The following is a 10193-nucleotide window of genomic DNA, read 5'->3' as shown; positions in this document are numbered from 1 at the left end:
AGACAAGCATGTGAGAATAGCTAATAAAGCTGCAAGCAAAAAATTCCATGTCAATAAGGCCCCTTAAATATGGATACTCGATCTTGGTTTAATCTCCTACCAGATCAAGATTTAGAAAACGATTGGCGGGACAATTCCTTTCTTGCCCTTAGTTGGTTCCAACCCTTTAGTTTTGCCCCTAGTTTTCGACTCTGCTCAGTTTTGCCTCTAAAAAGCATTTTAGGTCTCCCGATTTCCCTTTGAGCATTTGAACATTACTTTGAAAATTCATATGAACTCAGAAAAATGCAAATAAGATATCAAAATGTTTTGGAAAAGCGGCACTTCTATTTTGAAGAAAAATGTTCTAAAAAGCACAAGTTGGTACAATGATCTAGAGACGACATGGGTTACGATGAGGTAACTATAGCTAAACCCCAAGTGATCAAAGGCAGCAATCGACTAAAATATGAGTTACTGCTATAAAATTAAATTACATAATTGAATACATTACAATTGACCCTTATATTATGAATCTTCCATGCTTTCGAGTTTTTAATAATTAATACACCTTAACAATCTAATTTTTGTCCTTTATTTGTTCACACAATAATAGTTCAGCATATAATAATCCCAAAAATGTTGAAATCACAAGCATTTTTCTGACATTGGGAACAAATTTTGAAAACGAGAATATTTTTTGAAATTCCTGAACAGTGTTTGAAGCATGAACAAATTTCTAGAACTGTGACAGTTCTGAAAACGAGAATATTTTTTGAAATTGTGAACCAATTTTATAAATGAGATTTTTTTAAATTGTTAACAGATTTTGGAAAGAATAATTGTTTTGAAATTCCTGTAGATTATTTTAAGGATGAACATTTTTTGAAAATATGAACAAAATTCTAAAGGAAGAACATTTTTTAAAATTTGAACCAAAAAATTTTGTGAATATCACGAACATTTTTTTAACACCCGTACATTTAAAAAAAATTGAACAAAAGCATTTGCTAAATTTTCTGCAAACAATAATATTTTTTAAAAATGACGAGCATTTTTAAAATTTTGAACATTTCTTAAAGGGAGTAACATTTTCTAAATTTAAGAACAATTTTCGAACATGAACTTAGTTTAAAAAGATAAAAATAACCATGAAAAAGGGAAAAAGAAAAACTAAACAGAAAAAGAAAAAAAAGAAAAAAAAAGAAAACAGAAAAAACAGTAAAAGAAAGAAAAAACCGGTTCAGGGAACCTTCTAGAAGGTTTCCAAAACCGGCAGGCTAGTTGTGGTTGTACGCGCAAAATGTTGGCCGGCCCATCACGTAGCTGCTCGGTCTTTCGCATGTGTGAAGCCCCGGCAGTTTGACGCAACGATCTTCAAATAGAATAATCCCGCACACCCTCACGCACTAGGCCGTCTTGTTTTTATTCTTTGTTCTTTTTCTTTTTCTTTTATTTCCTTTTTTCCTTTCTCTTTTTTATTTTTATATTTTCACTTTTTTGCAAAACAAAAATTCAAATTCCAAACATATTTTCGTTAATCAAATTAAAAAAAGTCAAAATATGTTAAAAAAATCATCAAATTCAAAAAATGTACATCGCAATTCAAAAATTGTACATTGAGTTAAAAAACTATGCATCAAATTCAAAATTTGTTTTCAATTTCAAAACATGTTCATCAAAGTTCAAAATTTGTTCACTCATTTTTCAAAACAAATGTTCTAGAATACAGGTCTTTTCATCGAATTCAAAAAAAATTCGAAGAATACCTAAAAATGTTCGCCATTATTGGAAAATGCTCATTGAAATTCAAAAATATTCATTCTTTTTACATGGTGGACTGATTTTGAATTAACTAAATATTTTTAAATTTCGTGAACATTTATTTGAATCCGTGAACGTTTTTCGAAGGTGAGTATTTTTATTCAAAATCTCGAGAAAAAAGCAGGGATATTTTGCGTGCCACATGGGCCGGGAAATAGGGGCTCCCGTCGCAGCACGCGGCGTGGAAATCCGGAAAATCGTATAGGACACTCACTGCATTGTAAAGTCGATTCTTCGCATACGGCGATATGCGAGCAAGTAATGCAGTGGGCCGGTCAATTATCTACGTTCTTATTTTTCTGTACTATATTTTTCTTGCTGAACTGGCTTTTTTTGTCCTGGTTTTATCGGTTTTTTGGTTTTTCTTTTTTGTTTCTTTGTTTTCTTTGATTTTTCCTTTGTCTTTCTACCATTTTTTTCTCTTTCTATTTTCTTTTTTTAACCTTAAATTCAAGAATTCCCTAAAATACCGGTTCTAAAATTTTATTCAAAATACAAAACTTGATCGCTTTTCTCAAATTTGGTTAATTTTTTAAAATGTCAAAATGTTCACAACTTTTCATAAAAAGCTGGAGATTTAAATAAATAATTCCATTTCCAAAGTTGTTTGCAAATTTCAACAAATTTCATGTTTCCAAATTTGTTTGGGAGATTCACAAAATGTTCCCATTTTCCAAAATGGTTCACCAATTTCAAAAAATGATCATACTTTAAAGTATTGTTCAAGGGCTTCAAACAATGTTAATGTTTCAATAGTTGTTCAGAAAATTTCAAAAATGTTCTTATTTTCAAAAAATATTTTGGAGATTCAAAAACGTTCCAATTTTCAAAAATGTTCGCATTCCAAATTTTGCTTTGGAATTTCAAAGAAATGTTCCAGTTTTGGAAAAAATTGTTTGTGTTTTCAAATTTTGTTCCAGAAGCTAAAAAAATGCCTGCCTTCCAATTTTTTGTGGAATTTTAAAATATATTCGCATTTTTTCGAGAGTTTTAACAAAACGTGTTTCAAAAAGTTGTGCATTATTTGTATAAACATTCATGTTTTTTCAAAATGTTTGAGTTCTTTAAAAAATAAGAAGTTTGGAACGTGTTCGCGTTTCATAAACAATTTAATTTTGTGTTCAACAATGTATGCGAGCTCAATTGGTAATAGCACTTCTTCGGCTACAGGAGATCCTGGGTTCGATTTTTAGAAAGCCTCACATTTCTTTAAGTCAACGGTTGTTCGCTAGCTTGGGCTAGCCTAGTCGTAGCCCTTGTGCATCGAGGCGCTGTTGGATGCGACGAGCGTCCAATAGGAGCTCCCGGGGAATCCTATTTGGAGTTTCAGGCGCCGATTTATAGTGTTTTCACAAACCGGTGCCTACCCAAGAGTTGTAGTTGGGCTCGGCCCATCTTCAATTTTTTTCGATCCTGGGTTCGATTTTTCGAAAGCCTCACATTTCTTTAAGACAACTGTTGTTTGCTAACTTGGGCTGACCCCAGTCGTAGCGCCCCCTGTGCGTCGCCTCCCTGTTTGGATGCGACGAGCATCCAATAGGAGCTCCTGGGGAATCCTATTTGGAGCTTCAGGTGTCGGTTTGTAGTTGGGTTCGGCCCATCTTCAAGTTTTTCCTACTTTTCAAAACGCCATAAAAAGGTCGCCATAGCATGGTTTGAACCGGCGACCTCACTTCTGTATATCCGCTGCACTAACCACCCGACCACATCAACTGTGGTATTTACATAGAGCTTTTGCTCTCTTTTCTTCTTTTCTTTTCCTTCGGACAGTTTTTGATGGTTTTTTTGAACTGTTTTGTTCGGTTTTTTCTTTCTTTCTTGTTTACCTTCTCATTTTGTCTCATTTCACTTTTTTTCTTTTTGCTAAATGCATAAACACTTTATGTGTATTTAAGTTGCCACCTTAAGTTGAACCTTTAATTAACAATCTCACATCTGTCATGGATTTCACACACCCAAACCACGTCTACGAGCATAGCATAGCAATATAAGCAACGCGTAGAAGTAACTCCCAAGGGTTTGAATGTAACAGGGCAATAGGTTCTACCTCGTCAACTACTTCCCAACCAACAAGTTAATGATATCCTAACCATGCAATTTTTGAGGATTGGAACTAATTCATAAAAACTGGGTGATAAAGGGGTATGATCAAAGTGCTACTTGCCTTGCTGACGATCCGCAAGACCTAGAGACTCCAAATAACATGCTTCGCACTCCGGGAATTCGATCGCAAACAAGCAATAGCATACATAAGCAATCAAACAAAGAAACACGGGTAAAACTCAAATAAGAAGATCTAACCAGAAAGTTCAACTTAAGAACTCCGGTTTGCAAAAAGAATCAAATCGAACGAAGCAACGAAACTCAAACGGCGTAAGAAACAAGATCCGTTTACTAATCTGGACCTAGGTAAAATTTTACAGTAGCAAAAACTTGTGCAAGTTGGTTAAACGAAAAGAGGGTCTCAGGACAAAGATCTAGGCGCTTGAATCGCCTGATTCCGACTAACGAGCGAAAAGAAAAACTAAAACGAAAATCGGATCAGAAATCGCGATCAGAAATAATCGTAGATTAATCCTATAAAAGAAAACTGACGAACAGGCTAACGAACAAGTATTCATTGTCTGTAACTAACGAGCGAAAATCGTTCGTTAAAACGAACGTCCGCTAAAAAGAAAACCCGAAAAGAAAACCGGCGAACCGAAAAAAAACGACCAGGGTTTTCTAACGAAAACCGAACCGGTTTTCTAAAAAAACGAACGGTGCTAACCTCTGGCGAGGTCCGGCATGGCGGGGCTCCGGCTAGGGGCAGCGTAGTGCGGGGCAGGTGCGGGGCGGCGGCGGCGGCGACGGCGGCGTGGCTGCGGCAAGGCGGCGAGGCAGCGCGGCAACGGCGTCGGACGGCGCGGCGGCTTCGGCAGCGGGGCGGCTCGCGACGGGGTGGGGCTCCAAGGCGGCGGGGTGGGGCGGCTTTAAAGGGGGGGCGGAGGTGCCTTGGGGAAGGGGCACGGCGCGGGGAACGGGAGTCCGAGCCGGACTCCCTGTCGGCGGCGGCGGCGGCGCAGTCCTGCTAGGAGACGGTGGCGCGGGGTGAGGTGGGACGGCGCTGGGCTTCGGCCCAGCTAGGCCTAGGCGCTTTTTTAAAACAATTCCACTGAAACTCAGAAAAATCCTAGAAAATAAAATAAAATTCTAAAAATGCAAAAACAAACTTTCTTCGTCTAAATAAAATATTTAGAACGAGATGAACATTTTCTTGGCCCTAAAATGCAATTTTGAAAACGTGCAATTTTCCTAATGCAACCAAAATTGCAAATAAAAACCAAATAAAAGCAGAAGTTGATTTTAATTTTTTCCTCCAATATTTCATTTATTTTGGAGAAGTCATGTTATCTCCTCTCATATATTTTAATATGAAATATTTTTTGAGAGAAAAATATTTAAAACCAAAATCCTCGTTTCAATATTTGATATAAATCAAATTTGAAAACCGGGGAAATCCCCAACTCTCTCCAAGGGTCCTTGAGTTGCTTAGGATTTCGAGGATCACGAGACGAAATGCAACAAAATATGATATGCAAGAATGATCTATGTATAACATTCCAAATTGAAAATTTGGGATGTTACATCTATCCTTGCTTTTAAGCCTAGCTAGGGGCGTTAAACGACAGCGCTTGTTGGGAGGCAACCCAATTTTATTTTTTATTCCTTACTTTTTTTAACTGTTTAGTAATAAATAATTTATCTAGCCTCTGTTTTGATTGTGTTTTTTGTGTTTAATTAGTGTTTGTGCCAAGTAGAACCATTGGAAAGACTTGGGGAAAGTCTTTTTTATCTTGCTGTAAAAAATAGAAACTTTAGCGCTCACGAGAATTGCTGCCATTTTTATTTGGAAGGTGATATTTAGTTAATTATTTTTGAAGATGATTAATAGATAAATTCCTCACGTCCAGCAATTTATTATAGAATTTTTGGGGTTCCAGGAGTTGCGTTAGCTACAGATTACTACAGACTGTTATGTTTTTGACAGATTCTGTTTTTCTTGTGTTGTTTGCTTATTTTGATGAATCTATGGCTAGTAAAAGAGTTTATAAACCATAGAGAAGTTGGAATACAGTAGGTTTAACACCAATATAAATAAATAATGAGTTCATTGCAGTACCGTGAAGTGGTGTTTTGTTTTCTTTCGCTAACGGAGCTCGCGAGATTTTCTATTTTGAGTTTTGTGCTGTGAAGTTTTCAAGTTTTGGGTAAAGATTTGATGGATTATGGAACAAAGAGTGGCAAGAGCCTAAGCTTGGGGATGCCTCGGAAGGCATCCCCTCTTTCGTCTTCGTCTATCGGTAACTTTACTTGGAGCTATATTTTTATTCACCACATGATATGTGTTTTGCTTGGAGCGTCTTGTATGATTTGAGTCTTTGCTTTTTAGTTTACCACAATCATCCTTGCTGTACACATCTTTTGAGAGAGACTCACATGATTTGAAATTTATTAGAATACTCTATGTGCTTCACTTATATCTTTTGAGCTATATAGTTTTTGCTCTAGTGCTTCACTTATATCTTTTAGAGCACGGCGGTGGTTTTGTTTTATAGAAACTATTGATCTCTCATGCTTTACTTATATTATTTTGAGAGTCCTTTAGAACAACATGGAAATTTTCTTTTAGGAATAATATAAAAACTTTCATAGAAGTGCATTGAATACTATAAGAAGTTTGATACTTGATAATTGTTTTGAGATATGGAGATGGTGATATTAGAGTCATGCTAGTTGAGTAGTTGTGAATTTGAGAAATACTTGTGTTGAAGTTTGTGATTCCCGTAGCATGCACGTATGGTGAACCGTTATGTGGTGAAGTCGGAGCATGATTTATTTATTGATTGTCTTCCTTATGAGTGGCGGTCGGGGACGAGCGGTGGTCTTTTCCTACCAATCTATCCCCCTAGGAGCATGCGCATAATACTTTGCTTTGATAACTTCTTGATTTTTGCAATAAGTATATGAGTTCTTCCTTAAAGATGGGGTTTATATCATATTGCATGAGTTTATCCCTCTACATCATGTCATCTTCCTTAAAGCATTACTCTGTTCTTATTAACTTACTACTCTAGATGCATGTTGGATAGCGGTCGATGTGTGGAGTAATAGTAGTAGATGCAGAATCGTTTCGGTCTACTTGTCATGGACGTGATGCCTATATACATGATCATACCTAGATATTCTCATAACTATGCTCAATTCTATCAATTGCTCGACAGTAATTCGTTTACCCACCATAATACTTATGCTCTTGAGAGAAGCCACTAGTGAAACCTATGGCCCCCGGGTCTATCTTCCATCATAATAATCTTCCAACACTTAGTTATTTCTTTTGCCATTTATTTTACTTTGCATCTTTATTTCTCTTTATCATAAAAATACCAAAAATATTATCGTATCATATCTATCAGATCTCACTCTCATAAGTGACCGTGAAGGGATTGACAACCCCTTTATCGTGTTGGTTGCGAGGTTCTTATTTGTTTGTGTAGGTGAGTGGGACTTGAACGTGATCTCCTACTGGATTGATACCTTGGTTCTCAAAAACTGAGGGAAATACGTACGCTACTTTGCTGCATCACCCTTTCCTCTTCAAGGGAAAACCAACGCAGTGCTCAAGAGGTAGCAATCTCCCCTTACCTAAAGAGTTTTCTACATTATATCCTGTCATGGATATCATGCTCTGCTTGTCCTTGGGAAGGATATACCCTTGAAATATGTGTGTAAACACATTTTCCTTTCCATTGTTCTGTTTAATCTGATAATCATATTTTCTTTTCCATTGCTTGGTTTAACTTTTCTTGTGATCTATATGATCTAAGCAGTAATATTCTCCTGCTTATGTAAACTCTTCGGTGTACAATTTTGTCAGCAAGACCGTGTTACTATTGTTGATGACATTCCGGTAACCACCAATGGACGAGAACTTTGCCTATTGGTCCGCCTCATTCAACGAGCAGGAAAATGGTTCTCTTCATCCCTCGCCCTTTCTACCGACATTGTTGCTGACATAACTGATAGGCTACACTCTGACATGTCTTGCTATCCTGACCGTGCAAGATGTCAACGCCCCTCTTACTTTTAACCACATGGCGGGCCCATAACCCATGGTTCCACATGATCGAGACCTGACTCTCATGTACACCCCCTGTTCCCATAGTTATTCCTCGCGCGTGGCCTCATAGGTAATTCACGAGCCACCTTCTGAGAGATCCTCAATTCTGGTAACAGGCACAATACTTATTTCCGTTGCTTTGAGCCCCTTTCTCGCCCTGTTTCAGGCATCGAACGATTGCCTACCCGCTTGAAACTTCTTATTGCATCGTCTTACTTTCCTCTCAAAATTTTCTAAGTTTCAATTCGAGAGTTACTTTCCGCCATCTTCCTTGACGTTATCTACCAGATAGCAACCGTGTAGAGGTCCGTTCTTCTGAAGTTGCCCCTTATCCATTTTTTACGTACGATGAAGATCCCGAGGAAAGGATGATGACTTCATCATTTTGACCTGAAGCAGAGGTATGAAGACATCAACGTTATGGATCGAGCTCTTCGGGAAGACCAACCAAGACCGAGAAGCGTCGATAGAATTTCATAACCACATCTTTCCCCTTACTCTACCTCTTAAATCTCGGGATGAGATTTCTTGTAGTGGAGGAGATTTGTGACGCCCGGATGATTAAGCTACAGTGAACCTCTGCTAATGATGCCAGGTCACCCCGGTTACTGTTGATAATCTCACGCTAGTTCAAAGCTGGTTCAAATTAAAATTTAAATCAAAGTCAAAATTTAAAGTTTTCAAAAGTCAAAACAAAAAGTACAAACTCTGGCAAATAAATCCTAAGTAATGTTGGTGGAGGAGCCAACATTTTTAGAAGTATTTGAATGCCCTAAAATAAATAAATAAAACGACTGAAATAATAACTTAAATGCCCTTTTAATTAATAAAGAATGCAAGGTACTTTACTTTTGTCCCAAACTTTTGTGACAACAGTTAAATTTAAAACTCTAATTTAGGAGTGAGTTTTACTTTTTGTAAAATCATAAACTATTAAATAAGTAAAATAAAATCAGAAAAGATAATATTAATAAAAAAAGAGAAGAAAAGAATCCCCCTACCTAGGCCTCGGCCAAGCTGGCCACTGGGCTAGTTAGGCCGGCCCAACCGGCGCCCACTCCCCCCTCCATATCCCCACCCAGGGGAAAAACCTAACCCAACCACCCTCACCTCCCCACTCCTCTCTCTGTTTTCCCCGATCCAGATCGGATCGGGTGCTCTTAGTAGCCCCTCGCCGTTGGATCACCCCCAACCGCCGTCGCCGAACACCGCTATCGCACGGGATCGCCATCGCCACCGTCCTCTCCGTCGCCGAGTCGGCCCCGAGTTCGTCGCCCCACCCCCGTCATCATTCACCGGCCATCACCGAGCCTCGACGCCCCACTCCCCTCCAACGCGTGTAAGCCCCCGGGCTCCGGCCTCGCTCCTCTCTCCCCTCGTTCCCTGTCGCCGGCGCCGTACACCGCGCGCCGACCGCGCTCAGCCCGCGCCTCGCCGTGGTCCTCCGCACCCCCCCTACACGCACGTCGCGTTCGCGTCTTCGCGCGCCCAGGACTCCTCGCAGTGCATGCACACGGCCCCGCTCGCGCCCGACACCACCCAGCCCACGCCTGCGCTGTGCTCCCCTCGCCCGCTCCGGCCACCTCCTCCCGAAGCCGTCATGCCCACCCACACTCCCTTCCTACCAGCGCACGGTTGCGTCCCGCCTCCGTCGCCGCTTCTCCCCCACGCCGTGGCCATCCCCAGCTCCGGCTACTACCTCGCCGCCCCGCCTCCGTCTTGTCGTCGCCTCCCTGCCGCTGCCCCCCCGCCGCCGTCGCCTTTGTTGTGCCCGCGCCGGCCTGCCTCGCCTGCTGCTGCCTCCGGAGTGCGCAAGCGCACCCCGCCGTCCGCCGATGCCCGTTGCCATGCTGTTGCTGCTGCTCCGCTGCCGTCCCATGCAGTCCTACCCCGACGCCCGTCCGCGCGGCCCCTGTCTGCCTAGCTGCCTCCCCCTGTCGCTTCGGCCACCCCGAGCCGCTCTCTGGCTGCGTACCAGCGGCCCTGGCCACGCCCCCTGTTGCCGGCCGTCGCCTCGCGCTCCTCCGTGGCCGTGAACCTCCACCGCGCCCGCTGGCCGCAGTCGGGTCCGCCCCGCCCCGTGCGTTCGGGCTGCGCCCTGCATCCAACACCCGGCGCCCATTAAGGCCCCTGGCCCAATGACAGCCGGGGCCCACCCCCAGAACGTTTTCTTAAAAAAAGTTTTTAAAAATAAATAATACAAAAATCAAATAAATAATTAAATCAATTA

This window comes from Triticum urartu, chromosome 6 (genome assembly GCF_003073215.2).
Source record: "Triticum urartu cultivar G1812 chromosome 6, Tu2.1, whole genome shotgun sequence".
In the NCBI taxonomy this organism is placed as follows: Eukaryota; Viridiplantae; Streptophyta; class Magnoliopsida; order Poales; family Poaceae; genus Triticum; species Triticum urartu.
This window is presented reverse-complemented; position numbering follows the sequence as displayed.